This window comes from Sciurus vulgaris (assembly GCF_902686455.1).
Source record: "Sciurus vulgaris genome assembly, chromosome: 19".
NCBI lineage: Eukaryota > Metazoa > Chordata > Mammalia > Rodentia > Sciuridae > Sciurus > Sciurus vulgaris.
Window position 1 is genome coordinate 11,103,676 of NC_136480.1, and position 24,230 is coordinate 11,127,905.

The following is a 24,230-nucleotide window of genomic DNA, read 5'->3' on the forward strand; positions in this document are numbered from 1 at the left end:
TATTACGCCCAGAGTCCCATAAAATCTATAAATCTACCTGTGCATTGTCAATGAACCCCGCAACAAACTGATTCTGTAAAGAGACGTGCTATTTTGAGAAACCTGTGATTTAGAGGGCTTTCCTGTGCTAAGAATGAAGACCACATCCGTCTAAGGACCTGGAGACTGACCAGTCCACCACAAACCACTTTGGGATCACCAAACTGATATCTTTCCAATGTACCTTTCCAACCAAGTTTCCTGTAAAATAAGAACCAGAGTTGGGCATGGTTGTACACACCTGTGATCTCAAATGCTCAGAAAGCCAGGCAGGAGGATCACAAGCGAGAGGCCATCTGGGGCAACTCAGCAAGGTCCTAAGAACCTATTAACAAGACCCTGTCTCAAAAATAAAAAAAAATAAAAAAGGCTGGTGATGTAGCTTGGTAGAAGAATGCACCTAGGTTCAATTCACAATGCAATTAATTAGGAAGAATGAAAAAAGAAAAAGAAATACGCACAGATTCGGCTAAGTTGTGTGAACCAAAAAATGTAACAATTCTGGTTTTGGTTGGTTCCTCTGGTGTCAAGACCAAGGCTTTGGGGATACTTTCACTCTCCATTCTTAGCATGAGATGATTATCTACAGGAAGCCAGGATAGAGAAAACAACTTAAAGAACAGGTTACCAGGACAATGGCTAAGACTGAGAGAAAAGAAAATGATTTGAGCCTTATTTGAACATTTCTAATTATTTTTTTATTCTTTTTCTTTAATATTTTAATTTTTATTTTGTTACAGGATCTCACTAGGTTGCAGAGGCCTGCCTCAAATTTCAGATCCTCCATCCCCAACCTCCCCAGTTACTGGGATTACGGGCATGCTCCACTGTACCTGACCCTGAACATTTCTAATTAAAAATGAACCCCATTAGTATGACCAAGTGGGTCTCAAATGAAGTCCCATATATTAAAATGAATTAATGACATGAGCAGAAAGTCCCTTTCCAGTCATGGTGTCAGCATAAACAAATAGATGATAAGCTTTAAATTCTGTTGAATTTGGATACTGCTGTTGGGCACATTCCTTCTAGGTCCTACTTGCCAAAACTATTCCAGGGATGGTGGGGGAGAGAAACTCAGCTCAAACTCTATTTTTTGCTTTGTAGATCCTAAATGCAGATGATCCTTGTCCTAGATCAGTGGTTCTTATGCTTTCTGAGGCTTCTAAGAATAAGTGGAAAGCAACAGCCTCTCTCCCATAAAGATATGCACCTGCACACCGAGCTGAGACCTTTGCGCTCCCATGATCAGTGCCCGGGAGTCTTCCCTGGAAGCCTGAGTTCCCGAGGGAAGGAAGTGTGCAATTCTTCTTTGAGGACTCTGCCTCCACACACAGTGCCTGGCATAGCCGATACATTTGATGGTGCTGATCAGAAGTCTGAGCCATGTGACAATTCCTTTCATAAATGCAGCATGAAAAGCAAGGGGATTTCTGCACAGACACAGGAGCAGAAATGAAATCTACTCCCAGGTCTTTTGTTGATAAAGTTCCTTGGACATACTTTGATGGACCCTGCTGTGGCCTCAATGTGCATAATAAGACACACTCAGTTTCTCAGGCCACTTCTTGTTAGACCTAGATTCATTATTTCCTCATGCAGCCCTTCAGCCTGGGCTGAGTCAACTTGAGAACCCGCATCTCAGGCAAGAAGGTAGATGTCCTCAAAACTCACTCAATCCTTCAGTCCCTAAGCAGAAGGATGAAGAGAGTGAAGCTGGGAAGCCGAGAGGAGGAACAGGAAATAACAGGAGAGAAACTCAGGTTCAGAGGAGTGAGCTGTCATGCTCTAGTTTGCATAGCTTTGAGGGCTGTGTCCTGCCTTTGCGTCACCTCCTGCGGTCACCTGCGCTCTGATGAGCAGTTCCAGTGTGTGCTCTACCATCTCCCGCCCAGCACCTGTGCCCCTCTGGCTGAGGACTTTCTCTGACCACAGGAGTTTTGCCTGCTCCATGCAAGACACAGTAGAGAAATGTTGGAATGTATACGCCATGCTGGATTTGTCAGGTATCATGTAAAAATATCCAGAACTGAAAACTTAAGACAACATGTATTTATTATCACAACCACTGAGGATCAGAAATCTGGGAGAAATTTATTTGGACAGTGCTATAATTTGGATCTGAAATGTCCCCCAAAGGGCCATGTGTGAAGATTTGGTCCCTGGCATGGTGTTATAGTGAGTTGCAAGACCTTTAAGGGATGGGATTTTGCATAAAGGTATTCAGGTCACTGAGGGACTGAGTACCCTTGAAGGGACAGTGAGACCCTGGGTCTTCCTTTCTGTCTCTTTAGCTTCCCTGCCATATAGTGAAAAGCTGTTTTATCTTGTGCTCCCTGCTATGATATGCTGCCTTGCTACAGGCCCCAAAGCATCAGATCATGGGCTAGAACCTCTAAAACTGAGCCAAAATAAACTTTTTTCTCTTTATAAGTTTATCTATCTCAGATATTTGTTATAATAACAGAAAACTGACTAACAGTTCTATCTTGCATTCTCTCCTGAGACCACATCGAGGTGCTGGCCAGAGAGGCAACAATTTGAGTGTCTGTGTGGGACTGGAGGATCCACTTCTAAGATCCACTTCTAAAACTGAGCCACATGTCTGTGGTCAGAGGACAAATATGACCTCATGAGCTTTTGAACTTGGCTTCCTGAATGGCAGCTGGCTTCCCCCCAGCTAATGATCTGAGAGAATCAAAATAGGAGTCACACTATCTTCTATAATGTGACTTCGGTAGTGACACACCATCAGTTCTGCCGTACACTTTTGGCTATAAACACCAATCCTGATACACTGAGGTAAATGGATTACACAAGGGTATAAATACCAGATATTGGAGGGGCAGGTATTATTGGTGGTTGTCTTGTAGGCTGGTCAGGTAACGTCAGGATTAATCCTCATCCACTGAGAAGTAGGAGTCGCTGGATTAAATACTTCCATTTTTTCCCCTTGGTAAGACAATTTCAAGGTATGTCCAAAGCCCATTGGATGGATCATGGTAGAATGAACTTCAAGCTGCTGAATGTAGTAACTATTATTGACTTTTCTTCATTTTCTTTATTACCTACCATGCTTCCTGGGATCATCTACCATACAGCTACCTGATTTCAAACTCTTGGTTAAAAGTCCAAACTAAGAAACAGATTCTAGGAAACAAGTCCTTACATTCTGACTCCAGAGCCACATTCTGAGCCAGCATGTGTGTGTGTGTGCATGCATGTGCACGTGTGCATGCTATGCCTAGGCTGCAAACAAGAACAAGAATCAAGTGTATACTATTCTTGTACACTGTCGTGCAAGAAGTTCCACAAGAGAAGCACCAGTTCATCACCTTGGGACTCTTGAAGAGTAGGGCTTCTGCTAAACCACATGATGCTTTGTGTAGATTTTTAAAAGGCACCTCCCATTCTATGGCAATACAAACCCCAAGATTGGTGGGCTTGACAAAAACACAACGTCCTTGTGGGATAATGCTTTCCTCAGGGTAGACACATGCATTTGCCAAGGTGCATGGCTTGGTGAGTAAAACATGAGCTGGGTTGAAACATGACTGGGTTGGAGTTTGGTCAACCTTATATAGTATCTTAGAGAAAAATATTTTTAAATAAATATCTCCTTCACTCTTGGATGGTTCCAGCAATGTTTATTGTTGGTTCTTGGGCCAAACTTCAATGCCTGACAGAATCCTACCATGCAAGCAAGAAAACTAGAGCACATGGAAGTTAACATGTACCCAAGACTACACAGACAGTAAATGGGGGATGTTTCCATTACAGGTATCGAGGAGACTAGGTAATGGAGGTACTTCCTATGCTGTGGCTACTGAGTCATCACCACACTCAGTAGTGGTGGTCTCAGGCAGCTCCTAGATCTACTTTTTGACTCTCTCGGATTTATAATGGAAGCAATGCTCTTGGTTATCTTCCTAGTGTTCTTTAAATGTCCCCTACCTTTTTCCAAGAACCCTTATTTTTTCCAGGCATTCATCCCCATGTAGGTGCCTCGGTCCAGCCTGTGCACTCTCTAAGTCATTCATCGTTGTCCCTTTCCTGAGTCAATACTACTTTGGAGGATTCACACTATGGATTCTGACTAAAGACTCCCTTGAGTCTATAAAGAATATCTGGTTATGGTTTCCTCAATTAAAAAAAAAAAAAAAAGACATGAGAAGAAATAGCATTGTCCTTTAGTGAATGATCTTTGCTAGATGTGACACAAATACTCCCACAAACCTCCTGTGACAATGAGAGAGCTTAGCCTGGGGACACATGGAAACACAAGGGCTACAACCTACAGATGCCTCCTTATATGTTTTAAATCTGATTAAGAGCCAGTCCCAGACTACCCTGCCCACAGTCCTCGCATTATAGAAGAAAATGCATTTCCTCGTGGTCCAGCTCAGAGACATGGTTTCCCGTTGCTGGAGCCAAAGTAGTCTTAATGGATTGCCATTGAAGCCATAACTGGGTCCCCACATACTATATTTTATTTCTACATGTTATATTTCCAAAACCTAGGCCATTAACTCTGTAAGAACAAGGATTTTGTCTGATATGCGTTCCCTATGGGACCCAGTACTGTGTTGTGGGCACTGTGGTTCCTCAATGGGACACATGAGAGCCCTGAAATCCAAGTCGTACTTCAAAGAAACTTCTGAAGGTCAACTGAAGCCCTTGGATCCATTTATTACCTGTCTGTGCTGCATGTGACCTTGGGAATGTCATTTCTAAGCCTTAGTTTCCTCATCTGTGAATTGGGAAGTGATAAAGCACAGTGGTTAAAAACCCAAGATATGCATACTACAGTGACAAGCATGCCCATGTTTATAGCAGCACGATTCACAGTAGCCAAACTATGGAACCAGCCTAGATGTCCATCAATGCATAAATGGATGAAGAAAATGTGGTACAAATACACAAGGGAGTTTTACTCAGCCATAAAGAAGAATGAAATTATGTCATTTGCAGGAAAATGGATGGAATTGAAGACCATTATCTTAAGCAAAATAAGCCAAACTCAGACAGTTAAGGGTCACAGGTTTTCTCTCATTTGTGGAAGCTAGAGAGGAAAAAAGGGGGAATAAAAGGTGAGAGAGGGATCTCATGAAAATCTAAAGGAAATCAGTAGAGGAAAGGAGGGACTATGGGTTAGGAGGAAGAAAAGGAAAGGAGAAGTGCTGGGAATGCTAGTGACCAAATTGTATTGTTACATTGTGTGCACGAATATGCAACAATAAATCCCATCATTATGAACAACCATAATGCAGCAATAAAATCATGTGGGGAAAAGAAAAACAAAATGTGGGGGCTGGGTTTGTGGCTCAGTGGTAGAGTGCTTGCCTGGTATGCACGAGGGCCTGGGTTTGACCCTCAGCACCACATAAAAATAAAATAAAGGCATTGTGTCCATCTACAACTAAAACAAAATACTTTAAAAAAGAAGAAGAAAGAAAAACAAGATGCGAAATTAGCCAGACTTGGGTTCAAATTCTGACCGCAATATTCTAACAAAGCAAGTTTCTTCCCTTTTTGTGTTTCAGTTTCCTCATCGGTAGAATAAAGCAATAATACGTGTCTGATAAAGTAGTTGTGAGGCTTAAGTGAGATGGCAAATTTCAACTACTAAGCACTTTGCCCCTTTTAATACGTGGTTAATGAATCACGGCGGGATTTACTGTGTGGATGGAATAAATATGTACAACATTAACACCAGGCACATGGTAGGAATATAGTAATTCACTGAGGGAGAAATCACAACCCTAAGTCTTAGCTATGTGGGGGAGATGGCATAGCCCTTATTACCCTTTGGAAGTGGGGGAAGGTGGCAGTTTAACATAGGCCCTGGCATTTTCTCTTACCGGTGGGAATTAAATATTGATTTCATTTCCACTTCATTAGGTCTCCTATTGATTTCAACAAGGCAGAATGGAGGATGACAGTCAATCACTAAGCAGACACTGGGTAAATATCAAGAAAGTTTGCTCTTCCATGGTACTGGGGCTTCCTCTGGACCGTCACCGCCATTCGTGAGGATGCATGACTTGCAAGAGAGTCTGGTTTGCTCCTTGGGACCAGGAGCAAGAGATGAAGGAGACATCACAGCTGTCCTCTAGGAACCAATGTTTAATGGTCTCCTGCTTTTATAAAAGCAGCCTACTTCCTATGGTGGGGCTATATATATATATATATAAAATTTTTTTTTCCATGCCAGGATTGAACATCCATAGAACAGGGCTGGATCACAGGAACAGGATCAAAAGTCTGGTTAGCTACTGAAGGTGGAGAGTGGAGAACAAGGTGTTAAGGCAGACAGGGTCAACCTTGAACAACATGCTAAGGTGTTCTAAGGTCCTCGGTGTGCCATAGGCAGTGGGCTAGGAGACAAGATATGCAAACCCAAGCAGAGTCTGAAAAAATGTCCTGGAGCAAGATATTTGGCAATATGTAGATATTACCAATCTTTTCAAGGTTAAGGACTTATATCTGATGATTCTATTCTTCTGGGTCCTGAGGCCAGGTTACGCTCTGTCAGTCATGGCAAGTGACCAATCACAACTTCCCTTCACCCCATCAGGTGGTGGGTCCATACCATATGCCAAACCAGTCATGGTAATCCATTTCCTGTCTATACCCAGAGAGCACAGAGTGGTCATGTGACTCACACCAAGACAGAGGTTCCCTTTGCCTTTCCCCCAATATGGAGCTATGTAGGGAAAGGTCTTCCATAAGGCTGTCAGTCACTGTGCAGTTCCTAGTGACCAGGTCCCTGGACTCAGAAAAGCTGGTCTAGAAAATGAAAAGAGAGACTGGACATGAAGAGAAAGCAATAGCTTCCAGATGATGGAGTTTCAGATTCCAGTATTTTGAGGAAAGTCCCACCTCTATGCTTCCCAGTTTCATTTTACCAGTCAATAAATCTGCCTCTAGGGCTAGGGTTGTAGCTCAGTGGTAGAGCGCTTGCCTAGCATGTGTGAGGTATTGGGTTCGATTCTCAGCACTGCATATAAATAAATAAAATAAAGGTCCATTGACAACTACAAAAATATTTGGGGGAAAAAAACCTGACTTTATTTAAAAAAATAAGTAAATCTGTTCTATTGGCTCAAGGTGCTTTGAGGGAAATGCCCTTCATTTATAGTAACCACACATTAAATGCATAATACCTTAAATGCCTAAAAATACATTAAGTGCATAATAAAGTTCTAAGCACAAAATATACTCTGCCTCAGGATCTATCTAGGGGCAGACTTTTGGGTTATTTTAAGATAAAATATAATGCTGCCACTAATATTCTTTGTTATTAAAAACATTTTTGAGCATATATCACATGTCAGTCACCATGTAACAGCTTTATCCACAGGATCTCATTTAAGCCTTGCCACCACTCACTGGTAGGGACTATTTAGTGTCATTTTAAAGAAGAGGAAACTGAGGCTAGAGAGGGTAAAAAAGTAAACCCATGATCATATAAACAGTGAGTGTATCCTATATTCCACTCCAGATACTTCTAGTTCCCTGTCCTCACTCTGAACCTCTTCAATATATAATGTATCATAAACTTGTAACGGCAAATTAGAATTTGAAGTTAAATAAAGGAGAACTGACAGAACATGGAACCACACACTCAGAGTAGCAAGAGCCACACAGGATGCTTACACACAGCAAGCAGACTCAGGAAGATGCCGAAATACACATGGAGGTGAGATCAGAGATTATTTGTAATGGCTTCTTTTTTAAATTTCTCAGAACAGCATGTATTATAATTACAATGGGGGGGATGTATTGGGGGAAATGTAGAATTATTATTCTCAGCTATATATTTGTAGTAATAATTCTATAAATTCTACTCTCAGTGTTATAACAGCTCTTCAATTGAATTCCACCTCCTGATCAGCACTGGCGGAAGGAGTTAATGCAGTACCCAATGATGTTGAGGGTTTTCTTTACCTCATTTGCTGCCACTGGCCTGCCCACTTCTCTGTAGCCCTTACGCTAGAAACTGCTGTAGCATGTTACAAGTTGTGGAGACCCCCTTGGGAAGGTGGGTAACGGGGTGGCCAGACAAGCTTTGATGGAGGAAGACCTCCTGCCGCTGCTTGATCCTCCCCATCTATGCCAGGAGTACTCTGGGTGGACTTCCTCTCTGCCCCATGTCCTTGATATCACTGCAAACCAGCCCCACCTGGCAGCTCTAGCACTCCCCCACCTACACACCTGCACCTAATGCCAAGTATAGATTTATGTACAAATTCTGTGGATGCACGGGTAGCCCTGAGTTGCATGCACTTGACTTGTAGGGCCCCAGTAAAGATATAGTTTTCATGTCATTTCTTCCCATCTTTTGCTTCTGTTCTTATAAATTAGATCCTTCCTCTCCAGTTACTCATGTTACTGGCACCTCTCTGCTGTGCCAAATCCCAACAGTTGGAAAGGTATGTGAAGATTTGGCTGGCGTAGACATATCCTTTCATTCAGAACTGCCTATCATAGAGGAGCAATCTGAAACATCTATTCCACAAACGCTAACTAAAACCAACCTGTCGGGATGAGGCTATACACTGGAGGCCTCTTTATTGATCGGAATAATTATTCTGTGACTTTTAAGAGCTGGACACTGGGATATCCTGAATACAGGACTCAGACTTCAGAAATAAGAAATTTTCAGGGCTTTTTTTTTCTTTCTTTCTTTCTTTCTTTTTCTTTTCTTCTTCTTCTTCTTTTTTTTTTTTAATTGAACCCAGGGGCTCTCAACTACTGAGTCATGTCCCCAGGCCCTTTTTATATTTTACTTAGAGACTAGGTCTTGCTGTAGAGCTTAGGCCTCACTAAGTTGCTGAGGCCTACTTTGAACTCACGATCCTCCTGCCTCAGCCTCCCCAGCCACTGGGATTACAGGTCCGCACCACCACACCCAGCTTCAAGGGTTTATGGGTTCACAAACTACATTTCCAAAGATCTGGATTTAGTTCACTTACTGGTACCATAACATGATACTTAACATCAGAGGATTCTGACACACTTGGCCCATAGCCTTCCTTTAACAACAATTGAGTAGAGATTCAAAGCATCACCTGAATTCACTTAGAATCCCACACTAACAGCCCCCTCATAGTCTCCTTGACCTCTGTGGGAAAAAGAAGGGCTTTCCCAGAGTGGAACCTATTACCTTGGAAAAGCATCCATAGTAACCCCCAAAACTATGCTGAGATACTACTACAGTCATCTTTTATTTCTGCCAAAGTTCTGGAATTTTATAGATCCTCTATTTTTCTCAAAGGCCTATCTCTTTTAAAATCCTTTATCTTCCCATGATCACATTTCCATTGAGTCCTTAGTCCCAAATACCTCCCAATCACTCATCTGCTTATGTGACAGTAACCACGGCAGGCATGCATGCATTTGATGACAAGCCTAACACTGCCCCTGGTTGAGATCTTGAAGACTTCCTCCCGTCCCCAAGATCTTTTTCTGACTGTGCCATGGTTAGGAAAGCACCCCTCTTAATGAATTTCCATATTCACTCATTTCTGTCAGATTTTAATGATGCACACAGTAAAATGGCACATCTGTTATTACTTAAATAATGTTAGCTTCCAGCCTTCCATTACAGGACAGAGAGGAGTAGGAGCCCATCCTGATACCCGCTCAGAGATGCTGCACTGTAGAGTGCAGCCCAGCAAAACAGAAAACTGCATTACCAGCAAAACACTTCCACATTCTCATCGGCTCCATCTGTTACAGACAACCTAGAAATTTAGTTCAAGGTTTAATTTGGGATACAAAGAAGAGAAGGGAGTTAGACAATTGAACACAGGAAAAAAACAATGTGTCAATGGCTCCTCCTCCTTCTTTTATCTACCTCTGTGTTGAAAGGCTCAAGGGGAATCAATTGATAACAAATACCTTGTTAGGGAGTCAGGGAGGAAATGGGAAGAAATTGTGATGAGCTCATTTTAGAAAGAAAGAAAGAGAAAGAAAGAAAGAAAGAAAGAAAGAAAGAAAGAAAGAAAGAAAGAAAGAAAGAAAGAAAGAAAGAAAGAAAGAAAGAAAGAAAGAAAGAAAAGAAAGAAAGAAAGAAAGAAAGAAAGAAAGAAAGAAAGAAAGAAAGAAAGAAAGAAAGAAAGAAAGAAAGAAAGAAAGAAAGAAAGAAAGAAAGATGTGTATAAGTCAGTCCAGGTTGCCATAACAAAATACTACAACCCCACCCTTATGACCTCATATAAACTTAATTATCTCCCAAATACTGATCTCCAGATACCATCACATGGGGGTGAGGGTTTGAACATACAGACTTCAGAAGGGTATAACCATGAGTTTCAGAGGTCATTCTGCCATCTACACTTTGTGACTTTGACATGTCAAAATATTTTGAGTCTTTACCTAAAAACCCAGAGAAAAGACATTGAGAGGAAGAAAAAGAGTTCAGGAAGTTTGGAGATGTAGCCACAGATGTAATGAAAACCCAGAAATGTTTGGAATAGTATCTCCTGAGTACAGCATGATAGAGGAGACAAAGACCTGGCTACCAAATATGCATGGGTAGGTGAGGAAGGTGTGGGGAGGAAAAGTCCAGAAATCAGCTTTTGAGGTGGCTAGAAAGGTAGGATTTATAGCCGTACAAAGCAGTGATAATGGGTTTATAATTGGAGACAGAAATGGCAAAGATGGTGCATATGGAAGCACAAAGCCAGGGACACCTTGGGATTCTGGGAGAATCGGCAAACAGAAAACAGCAGCAAGAGCGCCCACTTGCTATCATGGCCTGTTTCTAGTGCTTCTAGACCCCAGTTCTCCCCCACCCCCCCCAAATGACAGCATTTACACTTACTTAGGGAGGAATTGATAAAATAGGATATAGGAGTCAAATCTTTGAGCTTTGAAAGCCAACATCTGGTCATATTATAATGACTAGAAAGAGCCAGGTCCAACCCACACTGATCCACTTCTGTTCCTGCCAAGTGAAGATTCCAGAGGCTGTAGTATACAACAAACCTGAAGAGGTATGTGGATCACCAAAATGAGCAGAAGAGAAAGGACAGACGGACCCGATGCGAGTTACTTCCCAGGGCAAAGCCAAGGCAGGAGTGAGATCTTGCGTTCTACAATCCAGAACAGAGAAGGAATGGTGGAATAGAAACACCTGCATGTCACTCGGAGGCAGGTGATGCTGAGGGTTTCACCTAGCTCCCTTCCATCCAGGTTGGAAAGTGGGGAGCCATGATTGATTTTGCATGCAGGAAAGTGGTGAAAGACCTGTTCTCAGTGAGTTCCTGTTCACCCTAAGTAGTTGAGTAGGGTAACCCTGTAGCTCTCTGATCTCTAAAGGGCATATTAGTAGTTGAGAGGTTGCACCTGAGATTATTCATTGCTGACGCTCATAAGACATGAGCCCACAAATAGGAAGAGGTATTGACAGCTCTAGGATTCCATGTGAATGGATGCTAAATATCTTAGTCCATTAGAGCTGCTGTAATAAAATATTTATCCTAAGTCTGTAGGCAGAGAAGTCTGCACTCAATACACTAACAGACGGGTATCTGGTGAGAACCCCACTTTTTGGTTTAGAGGGTGTCATCTTGGTTATTCTCATAGAAAAAGTAAACTCCCTCAGGCCTCTTTTATAGGGGTTTTAATTTTAATCATGAAAACTTTGCTGTTGTGACCTAATCATGTCCCTAAGGCCCCGTCTCTTATACTATTACCCAAGGTGTTATAATTTAAATATATGAATTTTGAGGGGACACAAATGCTCAGACCATTCAGATTCAAGCAAGGACCAAAGACTGTGGTTTCACCTGATCATTCACTAATGATGTAGAATGATCTAGGCCACTGGAAACCTAGGAAAAGATGGAGAACAGGGAGTCTCTGGTGCACCTGAGGTCAAGTTCCACCACCCCATGTAGCACGGGGCTCAAATTCTATGTTCATTAACTCAAAACTAATTGTTCGTGTCCCTGAATTTTTGCCCGGTGGGCCCACTCCAGCTGGATGCTCAGTTTGTCATTAGTTTGACTCCCCTACTCCTCACTCCACTTGCTCACAACCTGCCTGCAACTCAGAATGTGGAGGAGTGACACGTGCCAAAGGAAAATAAAGAGAAAGTGGAATATGTTAGAAAGGGAAACCCCAAGCTTTAAATACACCGAAGGAATGTGTACAAGATCTGTGAACACTAGACTTACCTTCACGATTAAGTGTAATACTGTGAGCTGAATGGAGCATGCACCACTCAAGAAAGTAGGTCATTTGGATGACGGCCCCCAGGGAAATAAAATCTATTTTAAATGGAAATCTGAATACTATAATTATAGCTCAAAGTTTATGTAACAGCATTATAAGTCTTAGGGAAGGATATGAATTGGGCTCCAGGAAATGTGTCTGCCACACCCTGATCTCCCTAAAGAAATACAAGGGAAACAACCTACAGAATGTGAATTTGTATCAAAGAGAATCTCAGTTAATTCTGGGCTTTAGATGTATTTGCTCTTGATGGTAAGAGGTCTGTGATGATATTTTTACTACATCCAGAGAGTCATTTGAATTTGGGACATGAAGAGGACAGAACTTAGGAGCACTAGATGAGGTGATAAAGACCAGAAGTTAGGAGGATTAGTCAATTCTCACAGTGACTGACCACAAAAGTGTCTAACACCTGAGTTCAACAGAAACTCGCCGGCCTCCTGTTTATTTCTTGCTTTTCCTTCAGTGTTCTAACAAGCATGGATAATCAGCTTGTTTTACTCAGCTCTTTCACTGCTGTGACTAAAAGACCTGACCAGCACAATTGTAGAGGAAAAAAGATTTATGAGGGCTCACAGTTTCAGAGGTCTTACTCCATAGAAGGCTGGCTCCATTCCTTGGGGCTCCAGGTGAGGCTGAACATCATGGCGGGAGTTTGTGGTAAAGGGAAGCAACTAATATCATAGTCAGGAAGCAGAGAGAAAGTTCTTCAAATAAATACCCCAAAGCCATGCCCCCAATTTCCACCTCCTTCAGTCACACCCCACCGCTTCATTTACCACTCAGTTAATCCACATCAGGAGATTATTTCACTGATTTGGGTTAAGACTCTTACAACACAATCATTTCTAAACCTTCTTGCATTGTCTCACATGTGAGCTTTTGTGGGACGCCTCACATCCAAACCATATGTAGATTAACAGATCCTTCTTGGAAGATGTGTCCCACAGATAGTCTAGATCTTAGCTTTTGTGTCACTGTGACCAAAATACCCAACAAGAACAATAAGAGGAAAAGCTTATTCTGGCTCAAAGTACAGAGGCTCAGTCCATAGACAGCTGACTCCATTGCTTTAGCCCAAGATGAGGTGGAGCATCGTGGAAGAAAGGAATGGCAGAGGAAAGCTGCTTGTCTCATAGAGGGGTCAGGAAGCAGAGAGAGGGTGGAAGAAAGGGCCATGGGGACGATAAACTTTTCCAGGGCACACCCCAGTGACACATCTCCTCCAGCAATGCCTACCTGCCTGCCTACACTTACCACTAGTTATCCATTCAAGCTAGAATGGACTGATTAGACCCCAGCTCTCATAATCCAATCACTTCACAGCTAAACATTCCTTCATTGACAGGAGCTTTTGGATAACAAAACACCATAACAACACACCCAAATGCTTTTCTTATGAAACATCTGACAACTTCCCCTTTGAGAGGTGAGATTTATGTTCAGTCTTCCTGAATCTGGGTGGCGGGTAGGATTATTCCAGCTAACAATATGTTGGAAATGCCATGTTGTTTTCAAGGCTGAATCCTTGCTCTTGATGTTTGTCCTTAGCAACCACCATCCATGCTGTGAGAAAGTAGGAACTAGCCCACTAACATGGACAGGCTCAACAGCCAGCATCAATCCACAGCAAACAAGTGACTGAAGTTCCAGATGATTCTTGGGCTCAGTGTTTCCACTGTTTCACCTGGCACGGTATCAAGCAAGTAAAAATGACCTATCTCTACTGAATCCCCTCTAAATGACAGATTCATGAGAGTAAATTTGTATTCTCTTGGGCTATTAAGTTCCAAGGAAGATTTTTTTTTCTTCTGCTACAGGTAACTGTTACTGATCTCAGACCCCTGACTTTCCTCAAGCAGAAAATGATAAATTCATTCCTAGAAAAATCAAGATATGACTCTTATTGTACTTCATTGGGAATGTGGATTTATCTATGACCTTTCTGACCCCTGTTACATCTGCTCCTGATAATTGCAAATAAATGGATCCATTATCTGAATTGATTACTAAAGTTAACTGAGAGGTCCCCTAGTAACAACAAAGGATGCAGACCAATCCTACACTGCAGATGAAGATGCAGATTTTCAGAAGGAAGGATAATATCATGACTAAATACCATTTATAGTGGAAACAAATGCTTTTAAATTCTACTGAGAAGTGGCTTAAATGAGCTAAAAGAGCAGCACATTTATAGTGGGGAGAAGAAAGTGGACTGTAATTTCTATGCTATAATTTTCTAGCTGTGCAAGTAATTTAACTTCTTCAGATCTCAGTTTCCTCAAATGCAAAACTGGGTTAACAAATCTACCTCCTTAGCACAGCTCTTGTGAAGATTAATTAAATGGGTTAATGGATGGAAAAGGGCTCAAAATCATTACATGTGAAATTCTGAATGACAGTTTCTTTCTTTTTTCAAAAAGGACAGGTGCCTAAATATAGTAGGCTAAAACTTAACATTAATCATACGTCTACATTTTCCTGAAGGAAAATTAAGGACTTATTTCATTAACCTATATTTACCAGTATTACATGAAACTTACTTTCCATTTATTGGTAACCATCTTTCTTATTTCTATTTGGGTGATTTTAAGTTTGACTGGCTTTTACCCAAAACAGAAGCTACAGGAAACCAGAGTTGATACCTGTGGTACTATAATCTTCACATTTTAAAAATCCGGCCAGTTCATAAGTTATTTCTTGTAGCACTTTAATATCAATGAATTAGCGTCTGAGTATCAGAAGTAAGGTAAAAACCAGAGGAACCTTGGAAGTAGAATGTTTTCTCAAGGAAGAAAGAAAACTTTTTGATACCCTGGTTTAAATTTGTCATTCCTGAATTAAGTAAGGCAACGTAAGCAGCCCAGCCATGTCACACACAATGGGAAACTTCCCTGATGTTTTGCAGATAGATGTGCTTTGCACAGGAGACATGTGGTGCCACTAACTTGGAGCTACCTTCATCCTGGGCTGGACTGTGCAGAGCTTCATTACCATGGTTAGAGTTCCTGGACTCTGCCTGGTGCCATGGTGCATGTCTGTAATCACAGTGGTTCTGGAGGCTGAGGCAGGAGGATCACAAGTCCAAAGCCAGCCTCAGTAACTTAGCAAGGCCCTAAGCAACTTAGCTAGAACTTGTCTCAAAATAAAAAAAAAAAAATAAAAGGGCTGGGGATGTGGTTCAGTGCTTCAACAACCCTTGGTTCAACTCCTGGTACACACACACACACGCACACGCGCGCGCGCACACACACACACACACACACACACACCCAGAATTCCCTGACTCTCTGGATCCTACTATAACATTGTTCCTAACAGAAAACACAGAGGAGGTCTCTGGTTGAAGAACAGGTCACACCACAGCTGCACTATTTTGGGGCTTGCTGGAGGAGATCATGAACACTATCAATATGCACTTTAGCAAACAGTGTGGATGCCATCTCTGCCACAGTTTAGCTGTGGAACCATTAGGAAGAATTGATCAAATTAAGTTACATGCATATACAGATATGCCTCAATGAAACCTGCTATTCTATGTAATTAATATGTTCCAATAAAAATTGGGAAATATATCAGACTTTATTAAACCATGATAAAGATAAACTAGGATAATCCCCATACTGTTCATGGCTAGACTATATAAGCTGTAAAAAATAATCATCAGGTTGTATAAAAAATAACAACTACCATTTATTATTACAATAATCTCGAGCATTTACTTATTGATACAAATACCATTTATTCTGCATGTAGCAAGTGTTTGTTAAATACAAATTGTGTATAAAGCAGGGCCAAAGCCTCTTCTGTGAAAAACAAAATACGATACAAAACACAATGCTCTGTGCAATTATTTCAACAGGAAAAGAAACAGTGCAATGGGGGTGTCAGTGTAACTTTTGCAGCCCTGGCTTATTCACTCCCTCCTACTGGTTACACAGTTCCCGTGATGCCAACAGAGATGCTGAGTGTGAAATGCGTATCTGAGAGGATCCAGTGTGCTGAAGTGAGGCTAGTAACAGAAAGACTGACCCTCCAGGGGGTGGACAGTGGGCAGGGTCTGCAAAGAGGTGCCTCTCTGGACCCTAGATGAAAACCACCAATAGTTGGACTACCATAGTGATTCCCCAAGTCATCTCAAAGGCATATAGCCAAGGTGTTAATTCTAATAGGACCTGATTAAACTTGAGTGAGAAAATGTTGAAATGCTGTGTGGGTGCAGAAAAGGCATGGTTATCAAGGCAAGTGCAGAAAGAGTCACCTTAAGGTCAACATTGGACACCTGTCCTAAGAACGGGAGTTCCCTGGTACATGTTCCTTCCACAGGATGCACAGGTCAGACTTTGATAACTGAATACTCTCTAGCGCTGCTGGGCTTCAGCTCATACCCTTGGTTCTCACCACACACTTATTAAATATCTCTGGTAAACTGGTTTCCTTTGCAGTGGGTTGGGAATTAACAATGCTTTTCATATGAACTTGAATGTGTGTACCCTTGACAGTTCCATTTCTCTTTAAGAATTCATGAATCAGCCATGTAGTTTTTATGTCAGCCTCCTGAGGCACTATCCCCGAGTTTATGCAGCAAGAGCCATATATCCCTAGCACAGTAAAATCTCAGTCATAAGCAGACTATTGGAAAAATCAATTGAGGTCATAGCCTTATAAAGGCTGAGTATCTAGCCCTTTGCTGTGGCTAAGTCATAGGTTACCTGGAAGGTAGCAGACTGGCCTTCCTTTGCCTTACCTTCCTGTGCCTATGAGACTTCCCCTTCTAAGGCAGGGCACCTTTCAGAAGAATAACCTTCACAACCCCAGCTAGATTACACTTCAGTTTCCTTTTTGCAGTTAGTTTGGTAAAGCATTGGCAAGTTTTGATGTTTTTGTTTGCCACTGTATACCTTAACATTACAGGTCTGTAATCAATGGGGTCACTTTTGTTCTTCAGGGGACAACTGAGAAGATTTAGTGACACTTTTGATTGTCACAGGGAGGAGGTGCTACTGGTATCTAGTGGTACAGCACAAAGATGTTTTTAAATTAAACCTGTTATAATGCATAGAGCAAGCCCCAACCCCAACCCACAAAGAATTACCTGCCTGAAGATGAATAATCCTCAGTCGAGAGAAAATGTGTTGTGTCTTTATTTTCCTTCTCTAACACTGCATTGGGTTTTTAAGAAACAGAAAACCAGCATGTCTGGAGTATTCTGTATGTCTACCAAGTGCTTTTGAGTATATTTTTAATTCTTGTACATTGTTTATGATACTTACCAGTACTTCTATTTTATACTTAGGGAAACTAAGGGTAGGAAAGGTTGAATAACTTACCCAGGGTCACACAAAACCCAAAATTAAACTCAGATATGTTTAGACTCCCAGACCTTCTTTGTGACTTAAGAGAGAATCCTAACTAGGATTAACAGGGTTGTGGGGGAATTCCAGCTTCGCTCAGCCACCATTTTGTGGATATTGACATCTGAGTCAAGTTTCACTGAATAAGAGTCTAGAGAATAAGATCAAGTGATTGTGTTTTACAGAAAGGATTCCAGTGAGCTCCAGAGTGGGTGAAGATTCACAAGGGAACCTTCAACCATAGTGTGCACTTAGAGCAAAGTCAGGTTCAACTCTAGATTTATATTATACTGTGCAATGGTTCATGTTAATTATTCAGTTCTGCAAATGAGGTAGTCCTACAGTTCTTACAGGAGAGCCCTGAAAGCAGTACCTAATAGCTTCAACAGACTGTTCGAAAAATCAATTATTCTTCCTACAGGAAAAAGGCTCCCAGCTGGCCACAGCTATGCCAACCAAATCCCCTTTGATGACACACGTGAAATGCCACACATTGGCATATCAGAGTCTACATCTGTGTATGCCCAATTAATAAATACAGGGCTGATCACTTTCCTTTGACAGAACTTCTCAAAATTTAGCTCACACCAGAATCATCTCGGAAACAGATTAAAGATGTAGGTATCTGGGGGTCTTATTCTAGAAATTCTGATTCAACAGGAATCTGCCATTTTGATAAGCACCCAGTAGTTCTGTTGCAAGGGGTTCTTATACTTTCTGCCTTAAGGAGAGTTATATAGAGTGAGCACCCATCTTCAGCTTATTTTCATCTCTCCTTGGGATTTTTCAATAGAATTATATACTTTTGTCCAAGATGTATGTGTTTCAGCTACTGCATAAAAAAAGAAACAAGAAGAAAATGAAGAAAGATATTAGCAGCTGATATCTTTGGGTTCAAACCACCCACCAGAGCTTTTGCTAGAAGCTTCATGTTTATCAGCTCATTAATACTCGCCACAGTGGATGCTTGTCATTACCTCCACCCTGCAGCTGGACAAACAGATCATGTCACTCACTCAGGACACACAGTGAAGAGTTGGGCTGAGTTCTGCTAAAATGAAATACTGAGAATGCTTTTGAGTAGTAGGAAAATAAGGGAGATTGCAAATAACTACAGACAGGAAGAGACAAGTGCAGCGAAAGGAAGACTTTCCTTGCAACTAAAGTTCAGAGACGCAAAAGAAAATACTTAGGAAAGGGATCAGGCAGGAGGTGGGGGCTGGTGGTTTTAACCTATGCAGCAACAGCTATTAGGAGTGCCCAGCCCTCTTCTAGGAACACCAGGAGGAGGGTTGAGAAGGTGGAAATTAATGATACCGCTCACAGCAGAGTCCTAAAGGAAAACACCATTTTGTAGCCTTTACAGGTAATCTATTTTCTGTGTAACAGCCTTCTTAGGCAGAATTCTCCAATGCCTTCCTTGCAATACTCTGAGGAATCGAAAGCAATTCCCTACTCCCTGGACTCATTTATTTTCTCCAGGTACTGCCTGGCAGCCATCTGTAACTGTAAACAACAGTTCCATTTGGGACAATTAAAATTGATTTTCTATTATGTGAAAAACACTTAATTAGTATTTCTGCTTTTACCACATTGATGAATTTGTTTAAAACATGGCAACAAGTACCTGTGAAGAAGGACATCATCAGAGTCCAGACTGGCCATGTCACATGCCTCCCCCCTCTTCTCCATCCTCCCCCAGAATGTCTGTCTTACTTTCTTCTCAAAGAAGCAGCTGCTGGGTCCCTCATCAAAGGTGCCCCAGATTGGTCAAAAGTGTTTTCCTTGGCACCAACTCAGAGTTTTCCAAGAGAAATCCACTTTAAGTCACATGTTTAACTCAAAAAACGAACACCCACAGATACTCTGGTATCAGGACCCATATTCCAAAAGACTCTTCTCCATTCAAAAAACAAAATCAGAAACAGAAAGTGAGATCCGCACACATCCACTGCTCAACCAAAAGATGCTTCAAATATTTCCTTTTCCCTGAAAACTGAAATAAAGAGAACAAATACTATATTGTCCTTACACACATATATCCACACTCAGTCTCCATGCCCACTGTGCGTGGACTTTGCAAGAGCTGCATTTATTACAGAGAATCTTTGACTCTTACCATAGAAGGTAACTAACCAACCTCTTATCTCTATATCATACTTATTATTTTTTAGTAATACAATGTTTTTGCCTTTTTCAGGCTTAGAAATTACCTATATCTCCTATTTCCTTGTAATATAGATCTCCGACAAGAACAAAGTCAACCAGGCTTGGTACTGAAAACTGGTATTCCTGGGTCTTTCCATGGTCATGAAAGGGTCTTTTTTAAATTTTTATTTATTTATTTTTTTTATGTCAGGCAATACCTCCTAGGGGTAAACACTGGATACACTCTGCAGATAAATGGGAGAGCTCTCTTTCTTTCCAGTTCACCTTCTTTCCCTTCTTGAGAAAAGCATTAACGCCCTCAGAGTCTCATTCAGAAATCTCCAGTATAAATTTACTAACAGAATTGACTGCAGTTCTCAGGCTGAATGGCTTAAATCACAGCAGATCTCTAAAACCTTCCCTGGGCTTCCCTGGGTGCTCCGTCACAGTGGCACGGGGCAGTAAGTGTTGGGTATGATCCTATCAGATGTGATGTAGCTGCAGTGATGAGAGATGATACCTCTGATGAATGATAGCACAGCCTGTAATGGGGAGTCCACTCAATCTTAATGACAAGAGGTCACAGTGTAAGCTGTGCACCCACCACTGCTCGGTAACCTTTGAATGTGACCAGGTAGCAAACAGCTTCTGTTGATCTTTGAGAGAGGGGACTGAGCTCTGTTATGATTTCATCCTGGCATCACTATTCAAGTACTGTAGTGGACATCTGGTCCCTTTGCTAAACTTCTCTATGATAGGGACATTAATCAAGATTCCCTCTGGCTTGATCCCTATAGCCAAGGCACAGGTATAAAACCTACCTCAGAGTACTCAGACTCTGTCTAGAATTTTATAAAAAGGCAACTGTAAGGATTGAAGGGAGCACATCTCTGTGATGGTGACAGGCCAAATGACAATAACTTCTGCTACCTACATTTCCAACATTACCCTTATTTCCAAGTTCACTGAGATCTGCTTGCCAACTGGATCCCATGAGCTAACTTCAGGATTGACAAGCTTTTCCTGAAAAGGACTTGGTAAATACTTGAGGCTTTTCTGGCCACATAGTGGTATCCCCAAAAAGCTCATGTGTAAAACAATGCAAGAAAGTCTAGAGGTGAAACAATTGGGAGAAATACAATCTAATCAGTTCATTGATCCACTCATATGGATTTACTGGGTGGTAACCAGGGTGTGTCTGGACAAAGGTTACAGGAGGCAATCTTTGGGGGCTTATCTTTTGTTTCTGGTAAGCAGAGTTTTCTCTCTGCTTCCTGGTTGCCATGTCCTGACCTGTGTCTTGCCACCACACCCTTCCACCATGATGTTCTGCCTCTCCTTTGGCCTAAGCAATGAAGTCAGCCATATATGGTCTAAGACCTTTGAAACTGTGAACTCCAAATAAATTTTTCCTCCTCTGAAATTGTTTTTGTCCCATCTTTTGGTCAAGGCAACAAAAAAAAGCTGACTAAAAGACCACCACACTGTTATAGTAAAAACATAGCCATAGAAAATATGGATATAAATGAGTGAGGCTGTACTTCATTAAAACCCTATATATGAACAACTTGAATTTGAATTTCATGTAAGTAATTTTCATGTGTCTTGACATACTTTTCTCATTCTGATTTTTCACAACGTGTAAGTATAAAAACTGTTCTTAGAATGTCAGCTATACAAAAATAGGCAGCTGGACAGATTTGACCAAAGCCCTGAGCTATATAATCGAGCTAAACCATTTCCTTCCAATAACTTCCTTTGTTTTGCCTAACTTAACTGGAGCCAGTATCTGTTGCCTGAGCCAATATCTGTTGCCTGCCACCAAAGAAGACAGACTATAATGTGCAATGAAATCTGTATCCAAAGGAAATTGCCTGCAAGGTTCTCCAACATTGCTGAGCTTCTTACTTGTTCATTCATGCATTCAAACTGCATGGAGCACCTTTCATGCTCTGGAGACTGTAACAGGCACTGAGAATACAGCTATAATTTAGGCCAACACCGTGCTGCCTTCCTGAGGGAGCTTTCTATACAACAAGCACAGGCAGTACTGATGAGAAACAAAGAAGAGTATTTAAAGAATCAATGAATGCTACACAGGATGTTCTCTGGGGAACGTGGATATTTAAAATACATGCTGTATGCATGCCCAGGTTTAGAGCAGTGCATTCGCCATAGCCCAGTCATGGATCCAGCCGAGGTGAGCATTAACAGATGAATGGAAAAATAAAATGTGGTATACATACACAAGGGAGTTTCATTCAGCCATAAAGAAGAATGAACCTAAGGAATTTGCAGGAAAATGGATGGAATTGGAGAACATCATATTAAGTGAATAAGCCAGACTCAGAAAGTTAAAGGTTATACTTTTTTCCTCAAAAGTGGAAGCTAGACAGAAAAAAGGAAAAATACAAGACAGATCAGTAGGTTAGACGAAGGGGATGGGAGAGGGTAGAGGGGAGGTACTGGGGAATGAAACTGATCAAATTATGTGCATGGACAAATAAGTCACAATGAAACTCACTGTTATATATAATTATGCAGCAATAAAAATCTTTTAAAAGAGCTTTGTGGGCACCCTGATTAAAAAATAAAATTATAAAGTGTTTTAGTCGTTTTTTGTTTGTTTGTTTGTTTGTTTTTTAGTCACTGTGACTAAAAGACATAACAAAGAACAGGTACAGGAGGAATAGTTTATCTTGGATCACAGCTTCAGAGGTTCTGTCTATAGACAGCAAACTCAATTCTCTGTGCATCAGATGAGGCAGAACATCATGGCCCAAGGGTGTGGCAGAGGAAAACAGCTCAGGACATGATAGCCAGCTAGTAGAAAGACCTCTGCTCACTAAGGACAGAATATAAATCCCAAAGGCACATCTTCAGAGACCTACCTCCTCCAAGCACACCCCACCTGCCTGGAGTTACCACCTAGTTAGTCCATGTTAATGAATCCACTGATTAGGCCAGAATTTTCATAATCCAATGGTTTCACCCTGGACATTCTTGCATTGTCTCACATAGGAGGGGGTCGGGGACACCACGTAGCTAAACAATAACAAAACATTTTTTTCAAATGAAAAAGAAAAAAAAAAAAAAAAAAAAAAAAAAAAAAAAGACCTGTACTACATAAAGAAAAAAGTAAGAAAATCCAAGATAACAATGAAAGAAAGTCCAAGATAACAATGAAACAATGATGGGGTGACCAAATGATATAAAAAAGGAGCAGGACATTTCAGCTTTTAGATAGTTGAAATGTCTAGGGTGGTAAGAATATAAGGGCTACCCACAGAATATTTAAAGTTCTAGTTTAGAGAGAAGGAAGAGGACTATGCTATTCGAATCTCAAAAACCAACGTAAACAAGATGTACTTGGTTCAAAACCTTTCTTCATTGTTGTTGGTTAAAGCAACATACTCTCAATTATTACAAAGGATGCTAGCTGACTTTCCTAGTTTTCCAGATATAGAAGTAATCTGGACTAAAATAGGCCTTTAGTTTAGCTCTCTTCTTTCAAGATGACCTGTAACTAAACGCATTACATTAGTTCTAGCTTTTCAAGTTCTTAGTGGTGATCCCACATCCTCCCTCTCCCCTGTTCTTTTTCCATCCCTTGATATTGGAGAGATCATTCTTAATATTAAAGAAAATCTCTCCAGCAGGGAATGTAAGCCTGCCCCCTCTTGTTATGTGCTCAGGAAATGAATTGTGACTCCTTCACAACCAAGCCTTTCTGAAGGGCTTCTAAAGAAAGATTGCTATTAGATTGACCTTAACATTGTCATTTTCTGGACTTAATTAACTTGGATGAATGTACCTCTTCCCAGAGGAGTTATAATCAAAATCCATTAGAAAAGGGCTTATCAGAACACAGATTGGATATCACTACTAAAATGAAACAGAGAACCCCAACATTCTGCCTCTTCTAGTGCTATAATGCAAATAAATGCAAATTCCAGGGCTCTAATGCATGTACTTTTAGGTGGATATGGTGTCAGACTGGCAGCAAGAACTCTAGAAATGCATGAGAAGCAAATGAAAATATTCTCAGATGACTCAATTGTGTGACACTGATGTCTTCCCTAACTTATGTAAATTCTGAACCTCTTATTTTCTCTTCTTTAACTCTCTTGTAGGAAATGTCATATGAACCTTTTTTTTTTTTTTTTCCAAAACAACTTTTACACTCATTAAAATGAAAACTGGCCAAACAAGGATGGCTGAAAAGCTCTTAGTAGTATATTCTAGGCTCCCCATGATGTGGCTCATTAATGAAGTAGTAAAGAGTTATAAGAAAATCATTTATGAGATTCATCTGACTAATCACCCATCAACCTCTTTTCCCATTATTATCTCTTTCTACATGTGTGTATGGGCATAAAGATGTATCAATATTTGTTAGTTATAAACCGATTGTAAATTCTTTGCATTCATATGCAAATACAA

General features: G+C 41.0%; 1 protein-coding gene across 7 annotated transcripts in view; it reads right to left on the reverse strand.

Annotated features, from left to right (window-relative positions):
* GRM7 (glutamate metabotropic receptor 7) overlaps positions 1-24,230 on the reverse strand; it is an 891,077-nt gene that overhangs the window by 201,986 nt on the left and 664,861 nt on the right. The gene's annotated exons all lie outside the window — the stretch shown is intronic.